This window comes from Pelophylax lessonae, assembly GCF_965119305.1.
Source record: "Pelophylax lessonae genome assembly, chromosome: 3".
NCBI lineage: Eukaryota > Metazoa > Chordata > Amphibia > Anura > Ranidae > Pelophylax > Pelophylax lessonae.
Genome location: NC_138770.1, coordinates 590,108,157 through 590,131,979, shown reverse-complemented (window position 1 = coordinate 590,131,979; position 23,823 = coordinate 590,108,157). Strand labels below are relative to the sequence as shown.

Below are 23,823 nucleotides of genomic sequence, written 5' to 3'. Positions count from 1 at the left end.
CTTCTGAATCTATTCCACCTTGACCTTGGCCTGTATCTGGACTTTCCTTTTGTCTTTTCCCACCTGCCTGAATCCATGTTGCTGATCTCTGCCTGAACCCTGAATACTCTCTGCCTTCTGTCTTTGCCAGCTATTGATCGACTGTCACCGACCCAGCTTGTCTGACCTCGCTTCCTGTGTCTCTTGCTCTGCATGCACCTGCCTGCTGCCTGTTGCCACCAGCCACTAGCCTGACGTCTGCCAGTTCTGCCTACCTTCTGTTACCTTCTGGTCCACCCAGGCACCCTTACACCACCACACTCTCGTGGCCACTGTCACAACATCGGTGATCCCAGAGTCGGGGTTGTACGAGAGGCCTTCCCTCTGCACAACAGGCTCAGCCGTCAGGTACGTGACAGGGCTACAAGACCATCAATAAAAAGTTTGGTGAGAAGGAGAGAACCATTGGAGCGATTATTCACAAATGGAAGAAATACAAAATAACAATCAATCTCCCTCAGTCTGGAGCTCCATGCATGATTTTGCCTCATGAACTAAGGATCATCATGAGAAATGTGTGGGATCAGCCCAGAACTACACAGAAGGAGCAGCTTTTAAATAATCTCAAGGCAGTTGGTCACCAAACAAACCAATTGGTAACATAATACGCCGCCATGGATTGAAATCCTGCAGCACCCATAAGGTCCCCCTTCAAGAAAGCACATGTACAGGCCCATCTAAAGTTTTCCAAAGAACATCCAAATGATTCAGAGAAGGATTTGGAGAAAGTGCTGTGATCAGATGAGACCAAAATTAGGCTCTTTAACTCGATTCGCCGTGTTTGGAGGAAGAAATATGCTGGCTATGACCCTAAGAACACCACCCCTACAGTCAAGCATGGAGAGTTAGACATTATGCTTTGGGGCTGTTTCTCTGCTAAAGGTACAGACAAACTTTGCCCCACTGAGAAGCCAATAAACGAGGCCATGTATTGTAAAATTCTGGAAGAGAACTTTCTTCCCTCAGCCAGAACACTGAAGATGGGTCTTCTAGCATGACAATTACCCAAAACATACCACCATGGCAACAAAGGAGTGGCACACGAAGAAGCACATTAAGGTCATGGAGTCCCATAGACAATTTATGGAGGGAGCCTAAACTTTGAGTTGCCAAGAGACAACAAAGAAACCTTAAGGATTTAGAGAAGATCTGTAAAGAACAGGGGACCAAAAACCCGCCTGAGATGTGTGCAAACCTGGTAACCAACTACAAGAAACGTCTTACCTCTGTGCTTGCCAACAAGGGTTTCTCCATCAAGTGCAAAGTTATGTTTTGCTTTGGGATCAAATACTTTTTTTACTGAACTGCAACTCAATTTATAATATTTGTATCATGTGTTTTTTCTGGATTTTTTGTTGATATTCTGTTTCTCTGATTTAAAATGCACCTATGATAAAAATGATAGACCCTTAATTTCTTTGTAAGTGGGCAAACTTACAAAATTTGCAGGGGATCAAATAATTATTTTCACCACTCTACATCTTGTTTCTAGATTACTGTACTGAGCAAGGGAGGAGTAAAGGAGAGGTGCAAAGTGATCCTTTTATTTTCCCCTGCATGGATAATTAAAGGGGTACTTTAAGCATTTTAGGCACATTGATTTCCAAACAAATGAGTGCCATAGACACCTACAGATATAAACTAGCACCGTATCCCAAAGTAGGCAAAAAATATTGTTAAAAATATCTAACAAGGACAGCAATATGCATAAAGGGACTTTAATGGTGCACTGCTCTTCAAAAAAATACACACATACATAGAATATAATCCAAACTTATATTTGTTTCAAAACATAGTTAGTCAGGTTGAAAAAAGACACAAGTCCATCTGGCTTAACCAATAAAAACAAAAAACAGTAGTGAAACACAACCATACAATCCCATATACACAATCCTGCAGTTGATCCAAAGGAAGATGAAAAACCCCAGCAAAGCATGATCCAATTTGCCACAGCAGGAGAAAAAACTCCTTCTTAATACCCTGAGAGGCAATCTGATATTCCCTGGATCAACTTTACCTATAAATATTGCTACCCAGTTATAATATGTACACCTAGGAAATAATCCAGCATTCTAGTGAGCTGGCCAGAACCACCTCTGGAGGGAGTCTATTCCACATTTTCACAGCTCTTACTGTGAAGAAACCTTTCCGTATTTGGAGATGAAATCTCTTTTCTTCTATATGTAAAGAGTCCCCCTTGTCCTCTGTAATGACCTTATAGTGAAATACTCAACACCAAGTTCACTATATGGATCCCTTAAAGCGGAGTTCCACCCAGTGAACTTTTTTTTTAATAAAAATACCCCCGGAACAGTCAGGGCTAGTGCATTTCACAATGGCTAGCCTCTGATCTGTCCCGGGTTGCACTTACCTTTTAGAAGAAATACTTACCTTGAAAATGTATTCTCCAGCGCTGCCATCTCAGGTGTGGGCAGCTTGAAGCCAGCGCGATCCTCTTCTGTGTCCTCTTCCATCTTCTTCGGTCCCACGGTGCCGCAGCGTCATCCCTGCACAGCTTCTGGGCATGCCCAGAAGCTGTTTTGCAAGGTATGACGGTGCCTGCAACCGAACTGACGTCGGGGCAGGTGCAGGCGCATTGATTCCTCGGAGCGATGACGTTCAGCTCCCAGGAATCATTGCATGCCAGGAAGTGATGACTCGCCGCGGCCGCCGATGTATATAAAGTATATTACCTTCTAAACGAGGTAAGTAAAAAAAAAAAAAATTGCGACTATCCATTTGTTTTTCAGGTGACCCGGAGCGAGAAGATGGAGGTAAGTATAATTTTAGGGTGGAACTCCACTTTAAGTATGTATACATGTTGAGGGAATATACAGGGAGGGAATATTGGCATTGATAAAAACAGAAAGAAATAGAAATTCTTAAAAAAAAAAATATATATATATATATATATATATATATATATATATCATACCAGTGAAAAAACTAGTGGATTATTTTTAAAAGCCATACAAATAAAATGCTCTTTAAAAACAATGCACGTCATAAACACAAGTCTGAATAAAACCCCTTTAAATGTTAGGTCCCATCCACAAGAAACATTTGATTTACTTTACGCTTCTCCAGAAGAGGCTATATTAATAAAGTCCACCAGATATACATATTAGTCCACTTCATCATATAACAGCAAAGGTAGAAATTGCACTTCTAGACTGTGGAGGGGCCTCTGTTACTGTAAGCATTTCACAGACGTGCTTCCTCAGAAAATGGGGGTTCATAAAGTGTTGCTAAAACGTGGGTGACATCTGCCATCAGGGAAATGGTGGGTAGGGAGGGCAGCTATTAATGGTGGAAAGGGAGGGCAGGTATTAAGCCTTATAACCTTACTAACATACATACTCATCTATGTGGCTGCAGCATCAGTCTGATGCTGCAGCTGTCCCCCACCAGCTCTAAGATTGAGAACCGAGTGATCACATGACCACTGATCATTCAGTTCTCAGTTCAGGTCTTCACTGAACCGAAAGCAATGACTTTAAGTTACCGTCTCTCTGCTCTGGCCCTCCAGGGCTCACTGAGGGGGTGGCTGGTTAAGGCTCTCAGCAGTGAGAGGCTGAGCCAGCTGCAGGTCAGGCATCTGGGTGGAATCCAACATTATTGCTGGAATACAAGCAGAAACTGGAGTGGCGCTGTAACTTCAGCTGACAATGGGCTTTACAAACAAATGACCACTGCCCCACCTATAACTGGTCTTCATGGCAAAAACATGGAAGGGCAACGCATGTCAAACAAAAACAAAGAAAATTCCCAGCTCAACTTACCAACCAGCATGCTACCAACCAAATTATCCTATCTAACAGTATGCATTAACAGGGGTTTAGTCTGCACACATTTGTAAATACATGCGCAAGCTGCACAGCTTTAGCCCACTGCTGGCTTAATCCAGGTCACAGGAGTGCAGAAATAAGTGCATTTCTGTGACCAAGAAGAGAAGTATGGTAAAAAAAAAAGCTTTAGCTTTACTTCTCTTTTAATATATTCTTGTATTGTTAAATGACTCCAGACTGTTGTCCTGCTTGCTAGAGCAATACCGTTGGGTTCTTTGCGCCTATCTAGCACAGTCTCTGAATTTTCCTTTGTAGAATAATAATGTGCAAGCTAGTCAGCTGGAGTATTAGAAACAGAGCAGTATGTCCTAAAGGGCAGAAAGTACGTAGTATAAGAGCATAGAACATTGTGTCTTTATGTTGAATATTTCATAACTAATGGGGAAAAACTGTCTACCTTTTTTACTTTACTGGGCATAAAGACTAAATTCAATCCTAACTTCACTGGAAATCAATTACCACATCAGCATACAGAGAGCACCATCTATTTTTTTTATGTATCTTATATATCACCTCATAAACTCTGTTTGATTAAAATAACTTAAAAAAAAACAACTTCAATAGCTTTGTGAAATGCAGAAACCTAGAAGTCAACCTTCAACATAATTGATAGAATTGTCATTTTACAAAACTAGCAAAAATGTGCTTACTCATTGAATGGGATGGAATGGAAGTCCCAGTGGTACACATAACACAAAGCACAACTTTCAGAGTAGAGCAGTATGAAGCATGTAATGTACTGCACAGTGAACTTCATTGGGCAGTCTAAAGCAGTGTTTCTCAACCTTTTTTTAGTTGTGGCACCCTTAACAATTCTGCACAATTTCTAGGCACCCCATTCTAAAATGTAAAAAAAAAAACCTAAACGAATAGTTTTACATAATGCAGCAACATCTACACACATGGGCCATCCAACATTAGAAGTGATTTATTCCTCCACTATTGCAAACTGGTACGGACTAGTATTCTAGGGTTTCTCTTGTCCCTCAGTTTATCTTCTTCTATTTGCTAATGTGACCCTAGTTCTGATGGAGAAGGCATGAGGAGAAGTAAATAAGGATGCTGTGCAAGCACCTGTCATTCTCCTTATCAACCAGTGATGTAACTGGTTATCAGGGTCCCAGTGGCTTGAGCTGCACAGTGCCCAGGGTTGTCAGGGTGCCAGTCGCTTGACCGGCACAATGACCAGTGTTGTAACTCTAAAAATGGCAACAAATTGCCACAGGTTTTTACTTTGTAGCCATTTTGCCAAGGCACCCCTTAAGAACCCAGGGTGCTACGGCACCCTGGCTGAAAAAGGCTGGGCTAAAGTTTGCAGTGAATGGCAAAGACAGTCCATTCACACTTACATCCATTCACCTAGTACACTCAGCACACCCACTATGTACCCTATAAATGGGCTACGGGGGGTGGGGGGGACAGAGGATGGAGGCTGGAAAAAGTATCAAAGAAAGTAAACATTCAGTCAAGAAAATATTTCTTCAAACTATTTTTTTTACAGAACATCTGTCATCAGTAAACTGTGTTTTGAAGTTTGGAAAAGCTTTACTTTCATACAAAACTTGCACATGGATCAGAAAGGAATAATGTGCTTCATTCAAACAACTCATGTCTAATGAGTCGAATGGCCAATAATTGTTCTGTATAGTAGCAATGTTGTCACATTAGGGATCGATTATCCTTTTACATTCTAGGGCATTTTCTAGTTCACAGAATGATACCCTTGAAGTTTTATGTATTTAAGAAAGAGTTTGGTGTTTCAAAATTCCTGATGTCTATGTGTAGTTGTGTCTCTCCATTACAGTATAGGTGTTTGCTTAGATTGTGGCCCCAACCATCTCCGCTCTGAGTGCTCACTCTAAGTGCGTTGCTTAAGCAAAGTATGCAAACTCACCTTTTCTTCTAGTTTTTAGTTCTCTAATATTCTAATCATTTTATTTTTAAATCGTAAATGCTAACAAGCAGGGTCCTCTGATTTCTAGTATTGTATTGTATTGTAACTGTACTGACTGCCCTCATGTTGTAAAGCGCTGCACAAACTGTTGGTACTAAATAAATACTGAATAATAATAATAATTATTTTAATGATGTTTTTCTTTTTGCTCAGATCACGCAGATTGGCAATAGTTTGCATGGTCCTAGACATACACAGAAATTCTTGTGTCACAAGCTATGCCTTCACGAGGAAATGTGCTACGCCAGAGTTTCCTCAGTAAAAACAATGTAAAGCATTTTTTTTATAGTATAGCGTTTTAATATATATTTTATTAAATAGGCCTCCAGCAGTGTACAAAAAAAAGGGCTGCAATACTCTCTTCAATCTAAATCTGTTCCCCACAATCAGCTCATAAAAATGAGGACATATTATGAATGCTGGTGTTGATCAACTTAAAAATAACAGAGAATCTCTAGTTTGTCTTTCAGAGGGCCACACAATGCCAGTGCATATCTGTACTTTAAGGGGCATTGCGTCAAGATAGGCAGTCGATTCAAAATGATAGGGCTGTAGTGCATCTCAACACAAAAATGTTTTGGTGCTGCTGCCTTTTTTGCAACATACCACAATGCATATGTAATTTTTCGGCATCAGTGGCCGCAATATAAAAAAAAAATACTGCATTGGTGTCAGTGACCACAATAATAATTCCAACTATTAATAACCCTACCATTGATGTCAGTGACCTGATCTACAGCCGAGACCGGACGTATCGGAGCTATACCGCATCGGCGGCTGCTGAACTTGTTTTACTCTAACTGTAAGTCTACTTGTTTGCTCTTAAATAAATACTTTGACATACTTCACTATGAGTACCCATTCATTTTTCTGAGCGTACTGGAGGAGTATTAAGAATATTTGGAGGATTAATGCAAACTAACAAACGAGGCGGACAACATCCATTAAGACACAAAGGACATCCCAGAGATCCCAATAGAAGCCCTCACCTGTGGAGGAGGATTAGATATTCCAGTCCAGTGATTGTTATCACTAAACGCCTTTAAATGTGTTTTTGGAGGAGAGTGGCCATTGCACCTATTAGAGGATATAGCTCACTTCTGGTGACACGTTTTAGGAGTTCCATGTACTGTGAAGAGTCACGAAAGTCACCTTTCCTTTTAAGCAAATTTTGCACATTCCTGCACATGGACTTTTATTTATAATTTAATATCACCCCACAATTATATATGTTATATATATATATCTATATTTATTGCCATGAACTGTGAAGAGTCACGAAAGTCACCTTTCCTTTTAAGCAAATATCACCCCACAATTATATATTTTTATATATATATATATATATATATATATATATATAAATATTGTCATTTATGCCATTACATCTTATACTGTGGATATTTGTTATTATTTTATCGCATCAACTTTTTTACACTATATATGTGAATATTTGTTATCTTTTTATCGCATCAACTTTTTTACACTTTATATGTTTTATGCACCTATGAATGCTTCATCTTTTCACTGAAGTCACATAACTTATTTGTATCCATTTTTATTATTTTTCTTCTTCACATTATACCCATTGGAGCGTGTATTACACTGTAACTAGGATTTTGTGTCATACTAAGTTTTAGGAATATATACTATTTTTTGGATTTATATGATTATTTAGTGAAATAAGCACTGATTCCCCCCTTTTTCTTCTATTTGAGCAACTTGTACTAGGCTTTCCTTGCAAGCAATGTTAATACAAATTTTCAGACATGTTATATATATATATGACTTCTTTCATAAAAAAATATTATATTCATCCTAGACCTAACTTTAAAATTTGAACACCAAGTATTCCCAAGTAGCTGTTTATTTCTAAATATCTTAGGGAATTGTAATATATAAGATGTGGTGGAAACAATGGTATTATAAGGTAGTTTACAATGTCCTATTAGTGATCCTTTACTCTGGCTTTCAGCAAAGGGCCAAAATTCTAATGGCTTGGTTTAAGGCAGGCAGAGCCATAAAACATTCAATAATTTTTGCCTCCTTCCATTCAATTACTGGCCAAGTTAAAGTATCCACTGTGTAATAGTTTGACAGCTGGATCCTTTTACTAGGGAGATTTTTTTAACTTTATGACCTGACAATAGAGAAGCCAGAGAATGAGAATAAAACTTTCCAAAGCGAACAAAATTCTTATCTTAGTGTGTTGTCACATTAATTAGTGGCCAATTTTGCCTCACCTTGTGCTCTAAAAACAACTCAAATGTTTGAACTTTCTGTATCGATGACAATGCTCATCAGGACAGATAGAGGGGTGAATCTTCCCAGAAGGGATACAGGCATACAGAAGAACTTGATAGAGCTTCTAACCTAAACTAAAAATAAAAACTTTAAATACAAATAAGGTAAACAGTAGGCATCCTTTTCTTCATAACTAAATGCAATCTCATTTTTTTTCACTTTAACTCAGCACAAAACAATGACAATGACAGCCACCATACCTTAGTGCAGGTTTCTTTGAAGTGGTGTAGGGCCCTGGTCCTCAACCCTGGTCCTCAGGGCCCACTAACAGGCCAGGTTTGCAAGATAACTGAAATATATCCCAGGTGATATAATTTGCTGCTCGATGATTGCAGTATTCTAGTCTGCATCTCCCCAAGGTAATATCTAAAAGCTGGCCTGTTAGTGGGCCCTGAGGACTGGAGTTGAGGACCACTGGTGTAGGGTATACAGAACAATAATTCCTAAATTTTTATGCTATATAGTTATTATTCAATCACTGCATTAGCATGTCCCCAATATGTGCTGAAACCCTATTAATGTGACTTGTTGTCCAATACATTTTAAAAAAGAGTTATGCTGTTAAATACATTCTAGCTATTCAATTAATTTAACTTTGGAAATGTCAAACTATGATATAAGATTCGGTGGCTTTATTGTTTTTACAAAAATATCTAAAGTGTTAGTGTATGTATTCTTTCAAATATGGGCCCACGTTTTTGCAGAAACATAGAAACATAGAATGTGTCGGCAGATAAGAACCATTTGGCCCATCTAGTCTGCCCAATATATCTGAATCCTATGAATAGTCCCTGGCCCTATCTTATATGAAGGATAGCCTTATGCCTATCCCATGCATGCTTAAACTCCTTCACTGTATTTGCAGCTACCACTTCTGCAGGAAGGTTATTCCATGCATCCACTTCTCTCTCAGGAAAGTAATACTTCCTCATATTACTTTTAAACCTTTGCCCCTCTAATTTAAAACTGTGTCCTCTTGTGGTAGTTTTTCTTCTTTTAAATACTGTATGCTCTCCTCCTTTACCGAGTTGATTCCCTTTATGTATTTAAAAGTTTCTATCATATCCCCTCTGTCTCTTCTTTCTTCCAAGCTATACATGTTAAGGTCCTTTAACCTTTCCTGGTAAGTTTTTTCCTGCAATCCATGTACTAGTTTAGTAGCTCTTCTCTGAACTCTCTCTAGAGTATCTATATCCTTCTGGAGATATGGCCTCCAGTACTGTGCACAATACTCCAAGTGAGGTCTCACCAGTGTTCTGTACAGCGGCATAAGCACTTCTCTCTTTCTACTGCTTATACCTCTCCCTATACATCCAAGCATTCTGCTGGCATTTCGTGCTGCTCTATTACATTGTATTCCCACCTGACCATCAAATCTATATGAGCTTGTTGAACATCCCATTCAGAAACCATGGGCATTATTTTAATGTGGGCCCCCTATAACAGTCTCTACTCTGTCCACAAGATTTAGAATTGTGTCCATGGGAACTTGTGCCCATTCAGCCCAAAGAACATTTTATGAGATCAGGTATTGATGTTGGATGGGAGACTTGGCTCATAATCAGCATTCCAGTTCATCCCAAGGGTGCGCATAAGGCCTGAGGTCGAAGTTCTGTGCAGGCCACAAAAGTTCCTCCATGCAAAACGTATTAAGCCATATCTTTATGGAGCTAGCTTTGAGTACATAGGCACATTTATGCTGGAATAGATGAGGACCTTCCCCACAAGGTTGAAGTGGCACAGTTGTCTAAAATTATTTTGTATGCTGTTACAGTAGGACCCCTTTCACACGGTCGGGTAGTTGTGGCTGCCAGATATCTATGACAAGAATCTGTGGATTCTAGCTACTGTAGAATGACCGAGTTATGCGATCAGCAGCGACCACTCAACCCATATGAATTAATAAGAACCTGACGTGACTGGTGTTGTTTGCATGTAGCCACACACATAGCTGCAGTTAGGGACAGATCTGTGAGCCTGGACACTGTCAGACAGGAACATGGTGAGGCATATGTTAAATGGAAAGCAGGAGAGGCGTGGTGACACATACTGTAAATAGGAAGCTGAAGCATTGAGGTATCAAGAAAAAAATTTAGATATATGAAGTTACATGTCATTGCTAATTGCTAAATAGTGTAATTATGTTGTTATCATTTTATGACATCCCTGTGAACCACCCCATCCTGGTCCAAATGTACACACCCATCAAGCCTGAAAGGGAAACATTATGCTTTCTTCCAGTGAAAGCTGTGGGAGAACCAAAAGACTGACACTGACAGGTGTGGGTTTCCTGGCAAGACTTTGGAGGTCATTTCTCTATATATTTCCATTGCAACTCCCTCCTCATTGGCTTACCTTTAAATATGCTATCCCCTATTCAGTCCATAATAAATGCTCCTGCCAGACTCATCCACCTTACAAACTGCTCAGCATCTGCTACCCCCCTCTCTGACAATCCCTCCACTGGCTGCCACTCACCCAACAAATTAAGTTTAAAATACTAACAATAACTTACAAAGCCATGCACAACTCTGCCCGCAGCCACACTTCACAAAACTAGTCTCAAAATACCAATCAAATCATTCTCTTTGTTCCTCCCATTACCTTCTGCTCTCTTCTGTCATCTCCTCCCATGCTTCCCTCCAGGAATTCTCTAAAGCCTCTCCCATCCTTTGGAATTCCTTATCTGTCCGACTATCTCCTACTCTATTTACTTTTAGCTGATCCCTGTATACTTTTCTCTTCAGAGAAGTTTATCCTACCTTCACCCATCTATCAGCTCATTCCCCACAGCCATTACCTTTTATATAACTTGACTGTCCCTTTTAGATTGTAAACTCTAACAAGCAGGGCCCTCTGATTCCCCCTGATTTGAATTGTATGGTAACTGTACTGTTTGCCTTAATGTTGTAAAGTGCTGCACAAACTGTTGGCGCTATATAAATCCTGTATAATAATAATAATAATAATAATTTCTCATGAACAGAGTAGAATTTAGCAGGCACCAGAAAAGGTATGTATTCCCTCGTTTGTTTACAGGTACAAAAGGCTTGCTTTTTACATTTTACTTACCGTATATACTGGAGCATAAGCCAACCCGAATATAAGCCGAGGCACCTAATTTTATCACAAAAAACTGAGAAAACCTATTGACTCGACTACAAGCCTAGGATGAAAAATGCCCCCACGAGACCCAAAACAGGGGCTGCAGGCATGGTGCAGGGGCTGTCGACATGGTACAGGAGATGCAGGGCTATGGGTATGGTACAGGAGATGGTACAGGGATGATACAGGCATGGTACAGGAGATGGTACAGGCATGATACAGGAGATGGTACAGGCAAGGTACAGGAGATGGTACAGGAGATGGTACAGGAGATTGTACAGGCATGGTACAGGAGATGGTACAGGCATGGTACAGGAGATGGTAAAGGAGATGCAGGGCTGTGGGCATAGTACAGGAGGTGTAGTGCTGCAGGCATAGTACAGGAGAATCTCCTGTACCGTGCTCACAGCACCGCATCTCCTGAGGAGATGCAGGGGCTGCGGAGGAGTCTCACTTACCTTTCGGTGAGGCACCTTACATTTAAAAATGGTGCTGCTCGGTGCCAACACATTACCGTGCATGCGCTGTCTGCCCGGGAATAGCATGTGTGCACTTTTCTTCCGGGTCTGGGGAGCACACGCGCGCCGCTGCCTCCCCACTCCCACTGTGATTGGACACAGCTGGAACCAATCAGCTGATCATTCCTGAGGCTGACAGAACAGCGGTTTACCTATGTAAACAAAGCAGATTGCCATTCTGTGACAGGAGAAGACAGAGATCTTATGTTTCTGCTAAGCAGGAACGCGGATCTCTGTCTTCTTACAGTACAAGCACCTCCCCCCACACACAGTTAGAAAGCACCCCTAGGGATACATTTAGCCCTTTGATTGCCCCTGATGTTAACCTCTTCCCTGCCAGTGCCACTAGTACATATTTTATTTAGCAATGATCACTGTATTGGTTACACTGGTCCCCAAAAAAGTGTCAAAAGTGTCACTTAGTGTTTGATTTGTCCACCGCAAAGTTGCAGTCTCGCAATAAGTTGCTGATCACTGCCATTACTAGTAAAAAAAAAAGATCTATAAAAATTCCATAAAAATATCCCATAGTTTGTAGACGCGATAACTTTTGCGCAAACCAATCAATATACGCTTATTGGGACTTTTTACCAAAAATATGTAGCAGAATACATATTGGCCTAAATTGATAAAGAAATTCAATTTTTTACATTTTTTTATTGGGTATGTTTAACCCCTTTACCACCGGAGGATTTTGCTGTCTTACATCTGGGCCACTTTTTGTGATTCGGCACTGTGCGAATTTAGCGGACAATTGCGTGGACGTGCGACGCCGTACCCAAACAAAATTTACGTCCTTTTTTCCCCACAAACAGAGCTTTCTTTTGGTGGTATTTGATCACCTGTGCGATTTTTTTGATCATGCGCTATAAACAAAAAAAAGAGCGTTTATTTTGAAAAAATAACAATATTTTTAAAAAATTTTTATATGAAATTCCCCCCCAAAAAATGTAAAAATCGAATTTTTTTAAAATTTTTGGCCAATTTGTTTTCTGCTACCTATGTTTGGTAAAAAAAATCACGATAAGCATATTTTGATTGGTTTGCGCAAAAGTTATTGCGTTTACTAACTAAGGGAAAGATTTCTGTCATTTTTGGTGTTTTTTTTTTTAACGAGTAATGGCGGCGATCTGCGATTTTTTTTGCGGGACTGCGACATTGCGGCGGACAGATCGGACCCTTGACTGACATTTTTGACACTTTTGGGGGTACCAGTGACATTACTGCAGTAATCAGTGCTATATATATGCACTGTTACTGTAAAAATGACACTGGCAGGGAAGGGGTTAATTTTATTGGAGAGGGAGGAGTTAATGTATGCCTGGTGCTTACTGACGTGTGTGGGGGGAGGTGACTGTGTGACACAAGGACAGATCGGATGTTCAGCTATGCTGAACACTCCGATCTGTCCCTGCCTGTCACTTAGGAGATCCGCCCGCTCTGTTTACACAAGCGGGCGGATCTCCTCACTCGATTCCCCGACGATCGGGGAAGAGCGGCGGCGATTGCCGCCGCTCCTCCCCTGGCCCGACTCCCACTGTGACTGAAAACAGCGGGAGCGCGCCTACAGGGGGAGGAGTCCAGCGACGTAGGTCTACGTCGCTGGACGATAACGAGCCACATTTCTGCAGTAGCAGCAATGTGAGCGGGGGTAAAGTGGTTAATATCAGAAAGTAAGAAATATATATATTTTTTTTTTTTCAAAATTGTCTGTCTTTTTTTGTTCATAGCGCAAAAAAATTGAATCTGCAGAGGTGATCAAATACCACCAAAGGAAAGCTCTATATGTAGGAAAAGAAGGGCATACGTGTTATTTGATTAAAGCATTGCACGACAGCGCAATTGTCAGTTAAAGTAACGCAGTGCCCTATTGCAAAAAATGGCCCATCATGAAGGGGGTTAAACCTTCCGGGGCTGTAGTGGTTAAAAAAAAAAAAAATTTCAGGATTCTTCCCCCTATTCTGATCACATCACCAAGCTATGTCCTTGGCTTCTTCTGTCTGCTGCATTAGTTAGATGTGATAGCTATTGTATAATTCGTCATTCCTTGTTGTTATTCATAGCATATCATGTAGAAAATACCTAATCTTGATTCTTCCAGGGAAGGATGTTGAAAGTGTTCCTTAAGAGCAAAGGAATGTATACCATTCTGTTGGTTTACAATGACTTTCCCTTCTAATAAATGAAAATATAAGTAGGTTATGGACATCTAGATGATTTATAATTCGTTTTATTAATAGCCGAAACTCATTTTTATGATATTGCCATGTAGCATGACAATGTTACTGAAACCTATTAGGCATATTTTTATAGACGATAACTGTGGTTACATTTAAGTGCAAACTAGACTTTGCAGAATGTTTACTACCTTACCACATAAGGAGCATCAATGCAGCAACTAAAATTTATCTACAGCCCAGAGCAACTGTTCCACTTGGGGATATTATTGTACAATCGTGGCTGTTTCCAAGGACCTCTGTAAGATATAATGCCTATTTGGGATCTTTTATTGCTAATTGACATTATTTTAGAGCCCCCCAGACAGCTGTAGTTCGTGCTCGTTGGGAAACAGTAAAAAAGCATTTACAGCATCGACTTGTGCATGTTACCAGATGGGCTCATATATCTCAGGCACCCAAGTTAAAAAGTTAATGAAGAAAATAAACTTCTATAAATACGGCCAGAAAATCCAAATGTATTTACACGTACAAAGGAATTAATTAAATCGAGCAACTTGAAAGATGTTACACTCAAATGAATAATTAAATCTCAACCAACAATGTACTAAATAACCATAAAATGGAGTAATGGGTTATAGCTGAATCAATGATGTGTTTGAATTGATATGTTAACTAAATTATTAATTGTACTGTGGAGAAGAAGCCTAAGCCAACTGTGCCAACAAAGGTGTGCCATATAGTAATTACATACCTGAATTTTTGGAAAGGCAAAACAGCCTGGTGCTTAGGGTAGAAATATTTTAGGGGATGCAATACAATTTTAGGCTTCAGCTTATTAAGTAATCTTCATCAATTTTTCTCTTTTCTCTTCTAGACATTTTCAAAGACAATAATAGTTCACCACATACAGAATTTACTCGTTTACTAAGATTTGTGGTCACAGGGAGAGGTACAATAAGACTAGCCTAAGGGAGTATATAATTGGATTCTGGCCCTGACTGAACTAGAAAGTGGCAATAACTACAGTAGAAGCGTGCGTAACATTATGTGGTTTCATGCTGTAAGGAAACATACATTTCAACACTCCTGCTTACAGCAAAAACTGATGCCAATGCTTATTCCCCTCTGCATGGTTTACATTGAACCCCAAACCAAAGATTGCATTCTTCCCAGCTGTAAGTACTACTGGCTTTATAGTTATGGCCAGGCAGTGTTGTATCTCAATGCAACAAATCAGAATAAAATACAACAGTTCTCTTATAAAGCTGAACTCCACACAGAAATCAAAGACACATTCACAAATTAATGCAGCTCTGTATTCAAAGATAAATCATTCAAGTATTTTAATGCAAGAAATGCAAATACACGAATTTGACTTGGTGTTGGTCAAATGTGGTCCCTTTACAGCAGAGTTCAGACTGGGAAAATCACAAGAAGCCATTCAGTTGTGCTGCAGTACTCATGAACTTGGACCATGCTAATAGGAAGTAAGAGCAGAGTGACAGTGCTCATCAATCTACTGCTTCTCTTTTCACTGTCCAGTCACACACTATGGGAGGGACAAGACCTGTAAATGTTACCTACCTGCAGCAAAGAAAGGTCAGGTCTTCTCGCCTGACAGACAGGCCTATGCTGTGTGACAGAGCTGTGTAAATCTAAAATGTGGAAGGACAGAAATACAAATCTGTGTAAAATTAACACTATGTGCTGATACCAAATCATGGTGATATAGAGAGTTAGTGTGCAACCTACCAAATGTATACCTACATTTGCACACTAACTCTCTATATCACCATAATTTATTAATACTATCTTTATATGCTTTTATATTTTTATACCTACATTTACATATATTTGCATATTTATGTTGAGTCTCAATAAGCCTGTTAGGTATTGAACACATTTATTTATTTATTGATTTGGTATCAGCACATAGTGTTAATTTTACACACATATTACACACCCATTGTGTTTTTATATCCTATTTCTTATATAGTTCTCATTCCCACATACATTCTATGTGCATTTGCATGTGTTGAACTTGGTCTTGAACTATAGGAGCCTAACCCAGATTTCCCATTAACCTAACTTCCTGGCAGCGCCAACCACTCCCCTTTTTGACATTTACACCTGACGCTCCCCCATTGGGGGTGCATCTTTTGGAGTGGGCAGCAGCCATTAGTGTTTTATTTATAGAAATTTTACGCACTATTTTATAGATAGTTTATCCTAAGCGCGGATCTTTCTTCTTTTCTTTAGAAATACAAATCTTCTGGCAGGCAAAACAGCTCCAACATATGTAGTTCAGCCCAACATATGTAGTTCAGCTGTGCTTGGCTTTTTGCCTGAAGTGCAGACTCAAGTCAAAGCACCTGAATGGTCCAAATTCAGCTTGCCTAAAACTGGTATAGGGGTCTTCTATTGTTCCCAGAAGGCTATAGTAGCTAGGGAACATTTGGGAAATGTGAAATTATATATAGTGTTGATACTCTGGTTACTGCTAGTTTCATTGTAAGGACTTTTAACTGTACAAGTAACTTTTTGAATCCTTTAAAAGCTCTCCTGTACCATTAAATGATCCCATAATTGCAAAGCAATAAAAACCTTATATGTTTGTTACTTGTTACATTTTACTTCTAATAAGGCTTTTGCTCCAAAACTGTGAACAGAGAAAATGACTAATACAAACGAATTTAATTAAAATGCTTGTATAAATAAATGTGAATTTTCTTTGTATTGTACAGGGATTCGTTTTTGTTCTGTTTCTAATAAGACTGAATTATAATACACAAATCTGCATAAGGTCAGTTTCCATTAAATTATTAATATATACTTCAACACATGACCTTAAACATAAATGCATACTGAATTCTGCTGTTTGTGTTAACTATTAAAGGATTTCCTACTTTAATTACACAAATGAGTTATGCTGTCAGACACTGATGTCTCTTGGCAGGTGTATTTTATGGTCTAGATCAGGGGACTCCGAACTTTGTAAACAAAGGGCTAGTTAACAGTCCTTCAGACTTTAGAGGGGGCCTGGGCTATGGCCAGCTAGAATAGAAAATTTCTCTGGCATCAACAGGAGTTAACAATGCCCAATCTTTTGTATTAGGAGGAGGAATATCACCCCGTAGTTGGTGTCAATGGAAGAAATGGTGCCCCATTGTTGATGTCAATGGCAGGAATTATGCCCCATTTTGGTGTCAGAGAGCAGAATAGTGTCTTATACCAATGGGATGAATATTGCCCCAAGGCCTGGATAAAGACAAGCAAAGAGCCGCATCTGGCCCCAGGGCCCCAGTGTTAGGGGGGCGAGGGGGAGGTGGAGGTGGCTCAGCCAAATATTTTTTACCTCTCTCCGCCACATGTGTACACAAGACCTTAATGTGCCCAGGTTTGTAAAAGGGAGTGCGGGGCCTGGTAAAGCAAGGTTGAGCAAAACTATACTGCAGGTTTTGAGGTCATGTTAGGTAAGGTAACCGATTTCTCAAAATGAAATCCCGAGACACTCTTCTGGTCATTCCCACTTTTATTGGGGACGAGGCAAGGGTGGAGAAGGGGGCAGGACTAATAGCACCACGCATAGCATGCTGTTCCAAATTTGGGGGTGGGGCCTTATTCAAAGGGGTATAGTTACATGAAATCTAAGCCTACTTTTGTTGACTTGCAGACTCCAGACAAAATTTCTGCAGCACGTCAGACGTGTCCCAAGACATCTGGGAGCTTCAGTGGTATAGACAATACAATATGCACACTGTTTATAAAGCTGTGGAATCATGTTCTGACTGAATCAGCCACTAGAAGAATACTTTTGTGGTCACATCTCAATGTCACAGCACCTATGGGTAATCTTCAGAGCCAAATTAAACGAATAAGCAATGTAGAATTGCAGAAAGCCTTGCTATAAATAGGGGAGCAGGGAACTTCTCTCTTTATTGAAAAACCTAATCGTACACATAGTACAAGGGTATGGTACAACCCAAACACCACTAAAAACACTCAAGCAGCATATGCAAAATGTTGTAATTCCCATGGGACCAATTTACTCCAGTTTCACCGGTTATCAGAGCCACTTCTGGATTGTGCGCAGTCTTGCACGCCGGACTCGAAGGAGGTTCTGATGCATGGGACTTGGAGAGCCGGTGAGCATGTCCAAGGTTAGGTTGCAAAGCTGTATGGTTAAAAAACTTGACCAGAACCTGGATTTGTCTTTTATTAGGGGAGTTTACGGACGTTAAATACAGAGGGAGAAGGCTACCTGGATATACAAGTGTGATATACAAGTACTATTAACTTTTTCAATAAAGATTAGTATTTTGCATCATTTAAACTGCTGTTGGTCCTCCTTCACAACTACCTTTCTCGGACGTTCTTTCCTCGTTTTTTGAGGTCTCCTGTGTTCTTCTTTGTTACACTGTATCAGCCATTTACCTTCTGATCAATGAGGTTATACAAACTCCTTTTTTGAAAGGTGATCTAAATTTTCACTCCCTGGCTCTCTCCTTCCTTGTTGCTGTGATCAGATTTCTCATTAGTCGGGGTGCTTGCCCCTGAGCCCCACACTTAGTGATATAAAACCTATATACTTACTTTCAAATGCCCCCTCTACATCGCCAAATATTACTCAATACTTCATCGGCAGCACTTGGTCTGAGGTGCCAGGATGGGCTAGGCATAGCCATCATTGCAAATAATGGGAACCTACCTGAAAGGACAAACGGCCCCCCACCTGTCACACTTATCCCCTCATCCCCACCGGTAAATACACAGGTCCGTACCTGTCCCACCACCTGTACAGACATATGCTCTTCTGAAATGTAAACACACAGTGTACCACTCTCGGGGCATAGATCCCTCTTGCTTCTGAGCAATAAGGAATGGGCTAAGGCAATCAAGCAGAATAAGTACACTGGCAGGTGGCTCTCCCTGGCCCTATCCCTGTTTCTGGAACCCATGGCAGAGATAAAGAGAATCTATAGAGATGAGCACAGACAGCACACACACAGAAAGCAACCACATATTTCAGTAAAGAGCCCAATGTGAGCTCAATGACATGAACACAGTAAAAGGAGCAATGGATTCCTCTGTAATGTACATGATCTAATGAGTATTTAGAAAGGCAGGGTACATGGTAGAGTTAATGCAAGCCCACCCCTCCATCCTCCTCCAGGCACCGGCCACCAACAAAAAAATTGATTCTGAAAGGATTACCCCACAGGCCCGGAGGCCGTTTTTTGAAATTGGGGAAAAGACAGCAACACAGCCTTCTAAAATTGGAGAATGTCCCTGGAAACTGCAGACAATGGCAGAGATACCCATGAGCAGCAGAGAGGGTAGAGCACTGATTGAGTTTTTTTCCTGGAGGGTCAGCCACAAGTGTCACACTGCTCAGTGCCAATGCACTTGTCAAGTATGAACAGGGGAGATAGCGAAGAACCATATGTAAATAGGTCTTGATTTAAGAGAAAGTTTCAGTTTTGTTTTTGCACCACCGCCAACTGAGCTGGCCTGACCTGTTGATATTCATTAAAAATGATTTTCAATTTTTACTGTTATTTTAAGACACTCATATTGGACTGCACTCGCCATGCACCATGGAACACAGTTTACTGCAACTGTTCCTTTAAAGGCCTCCCATAGTTGCCCCAGACCTTTTAGCACCCTTGCAGTGTCCCTGAAGCTATTTATATATTAGAACATTTGCATTGTGACCAAATATTTTATCTGTAGGATGAAGGATGAAAGATGCTGAGGATGAATGCAATCTAGAATTGTTGACCTTTTTCTGCAGATACTAGTTGCTTTGCAGTCTTGCTGGTCCAATGCCTTCTGTATGCTTGTTCCAGGTCATCGTCTCAAAGTTTCAAAGCCAGAGACAACAAGGCAACTAGTATTTAAAGATTTATAGGTCTTCATTGGTATTGATTGTTATATCCCACACAAAAATACAAACTGAAATCCCAAAGATTTGAAAAATGTAGCTATGAAATTACGTTTTCTCATGTAGCTTGTTTGTTATCATAGTCAGGTATACTTCGATAATCATATATTGTCTGTATTAAAATATCGCCTTTTATGCATGTCCTACCTTAACAGTGGCAGCAAGAAAAGAAAAGGTCATTCTCATTGTTACATATACATATGTGTGCTGTGCCATACTAGAGGTATGACATTGATGCATGTACCTGCAAGTCTTTTGGGGTCAGACTCACATCAAAGAAGTTGATTAGGGCAAAATAATTGCAGCTTAAATTTAGCTTTTGAAATTAGATAGTTTGGGATGTATTTATCAAAAGGATAATGAGCTTTGGAGTTGTCGTATAATTGACTAGACAGTGCATCCTGCTGTGTTCTGCAGAAAAATTTGAGTGACATTACCATTATGGACTTAACGTCTGTGACAGTAATGTGACTACTTTCCGCTAGCAATCCCATAGATGATATTATCTCTTTTTCAATACTGTTTGTGAGTTTTAAACCTTTCTAGATATAAATCCATGAAAAGACCAGCTCCAGACACAAAATTGGATTTTCAGAGGACTGTAGCTAAACACAATGTGAAATTAAATTTATTTCACATTGTGTATACATTGCATTTATTCATTCAGCAATATTTGCCCACCAGTCAATAGCAGCTTCATAATGATTTGACATACATATAACATAATAGATAGTACATATGCAAAATATGTTATTAGATTAGAAAAGTTTATACTTACATTGATTACTCAGCAGTCAGTATCCAATGCATTACTGTCAGTGTACATCAAAAATCAAGAGGTGTAAATTAAGGTAATTTGACCATTTAAGCAAACATTTTTACAGTTTATAAATAACATTTTCAGAGCAACATGTTCACTTTAATGTCACTCCCCCTTAATTTCCCCCAGCTGTAAATACTAACCTACCCTTTGTACACCAAATGTTCTGGTCACCCTTAGAGGTAGGGGGGGACAAAGGGGGTAGTATATGAGCAGCATGGTGGCTTAGTGATTAACTGGGGTCCTATATAACCAAAGTGTAATAATGTTCAATAAGGTTACTGTCTCATTAAATCATCCATATAAAAAGCCCATATCACAAGCAAAATAATTGTGACAAAAAATATAAATGATTAAAACAGTTCATCAATGTCCTTTGATGTGATGTGAACCTTGAAAAATGGAAACTCCAACGAAAACGTGAATCTGCTATAAAGATGCCCATGTTCCCAAATAAGGCTTATTTACAAGTGTCCACCGCTCTGTGCTGCAAATATCTTCATGCAATAGTAACTATCCCTTCAACAGATATGACCAATGGATGGTCTATATGCACCTTTTTTCCACCGTAGGGGATCTTTAGTAATGTTGCAAGACAACATAAATAAGTGCAGCGCAATAAATATTAAAACATCAGCAATTGCAAACAATATGAAGTATATCAAAGGAGCAAGTAAGCCATAAAGTTCCATATACAAAAGAAGCTACAGGTGACAAGTGAAAGGATAGGATGAATCCAGTATCCACTTCAGGTGGTACACCTTCACCTTTAAGCAAGCTACTGCGCTCACCTCAAACCTAGACCTCTGTTTTACCAGCAGGTGAAATAGGCATGTCTTTATATACAATTCGGGTGAAAGGTACTGCAGTTCTCCAGCCACTGTCCCACTTCCAGCACATATAACAAAGGACCAGGAGTGACCTCAATCCACCAACCGAGGCTCCCCTAAGGGAAAACAGTGATTCAGTACAGCAGTAAAAGAAATTCCGGTGTCCAGTCGGCTGAGAAGGAGATGGCAGCGGCTGACATCAGGACGGATAGCTCCTCCCCCATACGCATTTCATCCTACGGGACTTCGTCATGATTATGGATAACTCAGGGTTTTTTCGGCCACTGCTTGGTTTCGCCATCTGCCAGCCAAGTCACCATAAAATAAAACTATAAATAGTGCTTATCCTTAAAAACAACCAGTCTATATTTAAATACAACTAATACCAAAGCACTCACATTTGTAAGTGCACCAGGCAATAAACAGCATGTAATCATAACCACATAGGTTAGAGTTATAATACCGGGTAGTTTGTTTACCGAGATTCCTCATGTCTCGAACACAGCATGATGTTGGAAAGCCCCTCCCCTACGCGTCACGCCACAGGTTCACGGGGCTCCCTCACATCGCTCTGAGGAAGCCACATGACCCTGTGGCACAACGCCTAGAGGAGGGGCTTTCTGATGTCACAGGGTGTTGAAGACATGGGGAATCATGGTAAGTAAATACCCGGTGGACACTTGTGAATAAGCCTTATTTGGGAACTTAGGCAACTTTATAGCAGATTCACGTTTTGTTGGAGTTGATGTTTTTAAAAGTTCACATCACATCAAAAAACATTGATGAACTGTTTTCTTTATTTATATTTTTGTCACAATCTTTTGTTTTTGATATGGGCTTTTTCTATGTATGATTTAAAGAGACAGTAACATTATTGAACAGTATCACACTTTGGTTACATAGGAGCACGGCACCACTTAGTTTACAGTGTATACACAGCTTATGAGAGTGTGTTTTGGTGTGAGCAATCCAATGGCAATAGATATACATATACATTACTTTATTGTTTTGAACACAGCAGCACGCAAGTATACCTATTTTTGGCTTAGTGATTAACACTTTGGCTTGCAGCACTGAAGTCCTTAGTTCAAATCCCAATTAAGACACTACCTGACGGAAGTTTGCATGTTCTCCTTGGGTTTCTTCCCACACTGCAAAGACTTGCTGGTAGATTAATTGGACCAATTATATGTAAGTATGTTAGATAGGATCCTTAGATTACAAGCTTAATGAGGGCAGGGGCTGATTTGAATATATGAAAACGCTGAGTATAACATCAGTTCTATGTAAATACCTGAAATAAATGAACATGATGATTCGTAGCAGATAAATTTGCTACTGGCAGCCAAATAGAGCAATACAGTCCTAAAAAATAGTTTTTATTTTCTAACTTAAAATGATGGAAATTAATTGCTTTGTGCTGCTGTTTAGTAAACAAAAATTTTTGAGTGATATATATTTTTGTCAGGGCTGGGTTCGCAGCAGCTCGCTTCTCTGTGTTTATGCTGTTCAGCTGTCTGATAATTGTCAGCACTCATTGTTTCCTCAGTGGCTCATCTGGTTATCATTATCTGCTCGTCAGTCCCGCCTACAGCCAAGCCCCTTTTGGCTATTTAGGCTACCTGTTCATTCTTTTCCTGCCTTGGCCTTGTCAAGATATCCTGAGTTTCTCTGTTGTGTTCCTGTTAAAGAGCTTGCCCGGTTGATGTTCCTTCTGGTTCTGAAACCTGACCTGCTTTTGACTACGCTGATTTCTGGCCCCCTGATCACTGGCTTGTATGATTTCCGGTTTTGGCTTCTGAAGCCTGACTTATGTTTTGACTACGTTACTGATCTGTACTATTTTTACTATTATATTAAAGGTGTGATTTTTACTGCAGTTTCTGTCTCAGTCTGATTCATGGTTCCTGACATTAGGCGAAGGCCTGAAATTCAGAAGATGCAGGCAATCCACCTAGTGGTAATATTTTTTCCTGAATAAATGAGCAGGATCACCCCATGGATCAGTTTGCCACAGCGTTACAGATGCTCCTGCTTTGCACTGCTCACCTGAATCCTCCCACTGTGTCTGTTCCAGTATAACCAGTGTTTCAGGCCGTCCCCGCTGGTATTACAATCTATGTGCAGGCACCCGCCTTGAATGTTACCTCTGTAAGAGGTATGTCTGGTTCCGCTCTGCTTCCTCAGCATTTTGGGGGCTATCCAGTTCAATGCAGAGGGTTTCTCAACCAGGTTGAGGAATACTTTGAGATGTTGTCCCAAGCGTTCCCCACAGACAGAA

General features: G+C 40.1%; 1 long non-coding RNA gene across 1 annotated transcript in view; it reads right to left on the bottom strand.

Moving 5' to 3' along the window:
- Positions 1-2,105: 2,105 nt before the first annotated feature.
- Positions 2,106-23,823, bottom strand: part of LOC309551646 — a 98,438-nt gene continuing 76,720 nt past the window's right edge. The window contains exon 2 of the long non-coding RNA XR_014225103.1: positions 2,106-2,165. This is a non-coding gene — a long non-coding RNA (uncharacterized lncRNA). The remainder of the gene's footprint in view (positions 2,166-23,823) is intronic.